This window comes from Oratosquilla oratoria, chromosome 1 (genome assembly GCF_046742065.1).
Source record: "Oratosquilla oratoria isolate Oo_2021 chromosome 1, ASM4674206v1, whole genome shotgun sequence".
In the NCBI taxonomy this organism is placed as follows: domain Eukaryota; kingdom Metazoa; phylum Arthropoda; class Malacostraca; order Stomatopoda; family Squillidae; genus Oratosquilla; species Oratosquilla oratoria.
In genome coordinates, this window is record NC_134777.1 from 14,341,235 (window position 1) to 14,343,734 (window position 2,500).

The window sequence follows — 2,500 nt, forward strand, 5'->3', positions numbered from 1 at the left end:
GACAGTTATCGAAAATAAAGTCAGAATCCAGGAAGGACAACAGGGACAACAGTGAGAGATTGCTGATACAAGAGTTAGAAAACGGAGGAACATAACGGAAAACGAAAGAAAACGGGAGAAGAAGAGAGTGTGGGAAGAAGAAAACAGAGATGACGAAGTGAAGCGGAACGAAGACAGAAATAATCCGCGAGCAAAACAAAGACGAACGGGGAGAGGTACGATGGAAAGAGGAAGATGAAAGTGAAAGATGTAGATCTTTATAGATCCGAGAGAATGAAAGAAGAGAGAGGACATAAAAAACGAGAGATGGAAGAGGATCGTTGGATTTTTATTTATTTAATTTTTTCCTTCGTTTGTCTTCTTTTACTTTGTTGAATTGTATTTCATATTTTTCGTTATCAAATCTATATACGTGTTCGTATTTGTATATCAAGGGGATTCTTCTCCTTTATAATGAAAGTACCCAGCCTATACATGAGCCCACACTCACCTATTTTTATATTTATTTTTTATTTTGTTTGTTTTAATTAATGTTAGTTTATAAATAATGCATCACCTATCTTATTCAAATTTTACAGAGCTCGGCGCGTTCCTCTGTGCGTTCCTATATGCGTTCCTTTGTGCCTTCCGCTTTTGTTTGGCCGCGTTTAGCGTTCCCAATCTATTAAAGCAATATAGGTGCCGGTATAGTATGAGGCCTACTTTTTGGGTATGACCTACGAAATTTTTCTTTGGTATAGTATGTGGCCTATCGGACTTTTATTTCGGTATGAACCTGTCTCTTAAGCTTTAACAGTTTGGGTGTGCTAACCGCGGCCAAACTAATGCGGAACGCACCGAAGAACGCACCTAAGAACGCACCGAGGATCGCGCCCAGCTCTGAACTTTATACCTTTTTTTTAGTCAACTATTAGATGGAACGAAAGAAGAATGCCAAGGATGTGAAAACAGAGTGGAGGGAGGGGAAGAGAGAGGGGAAGAGAGAGGGGAAGAGAGAGGGGAAGAGACAGGGGAGGAGAAAGAGGAAGAGCAAGAGAAAAGAGAGAGAATCACGACTAAAGTTAGGAGAAAGAGAAATCGAAGGGGGTGAGGATGGAGAAAATGGAGGGCAGTAAGAAACTGAGACAGCGATGAAAGGTTTTATATTTTTTTCTTTTAAGATACTCCATTTTTATCTTTTCTATATTATACTATACGGTTTTGTTAAGCTCCAAATTTAGGCAGCTAAGGTTCAGAAAGGATTAAGTAATCTAGACTTACACTTTCGATTTGATAGTATTGTTTCATTAAGTTTAGGTTTTTAGTTAAAACTAGGTAATGATGTTCAGGTTACTGGCTTCCAAAAATAGGATAAAATAAAATAAAGCAAATTATAAAAAAATAATAATAATAATGAAAAAATAATAAAAAATAAATAAATAAATAAATGAATAAATAAATGTAAAAAAAAAAAAAAAAAAAATGGGGGAGGGGGCAAAGAAATAGCAAATCTTTAGGATCCAGAATCAGTGAATAAGGAGGTCGTGAATGAGTGAGTGAATGAATGAGTGCATCAGACTAATTTATTACTCACATGTATCAATCTTGAGAGAATGAGTGAGTTTGTGATTAAAGAGTTAGTAATAAAAGGGGTTAGCAATAAAATGAGTTAAATAAGACTTAGTTATTGAGTTAGTGGTGAAGAAAGTGATCAGGTGAAATAGTGACTGAGTTAGTGAGTCATATGTTGTGTTCTCGTGAGTTAGTGAGTAAGTTAATGTTTGAGTTACTTTTTCAGTGGGAATGTAAGTGTGTAAGAGAATGAATGAGTGAATGAGTGTGTGTGTGATGAGTGAGTGAATGAGTGAGTGAGTGATTGTGAGAGTAAGTGGATGAATGAGTGAATGAATGTGTGTGTAATGAATGAGTGCGTGAATGATTGTGTGTAAGTGAATGAACGAGTGAATGAATGTGTGTGTGATGAGTAAATCAGTGAATGAGAGAGTGAGTGACTGTGTGAGAATGAGTGAATGAACGAGTGTGTGTGTGTTTGTGTGTGTGTGTGTGTGTGTGTGTGTGTGTGTGTGTGTGTGTGTGTGTGTGTGTGTGTGTGTGTGTGTGTGTGTGTGTGTGTGTGTGTGTGTGTGTGTGTGTGTGTGTGTGTGTGTGTGATGAGTGAGTGAATAAGAGAGTGAGTCAGTCTGTTAGCGAATGAGTAAGTAAATACATGAGAGACAGAATGGGTTGTGAGTATGTTCAGTAAATAAAAATGACTAAACGAATAAATGAGAACAAATGAGTGACGCAGAGAATGAGTATTAGGAAAGACAGAAAGGATAAAAGGATAAATAGGAAATAAGGGAGGAAGAGAGAAACGAGGGAAAAAGCCAGAAAGAGATTAAGGATAGCACAGGGAGACAATGAAGAGTGATGAACATGGATCATAAAGAGAACGAAGAAAAGAGGAAGAAGGTAGAGAGAGGAAGAGAGCGAGTTAATCAGTTAATGAGAGCGGGAGGGA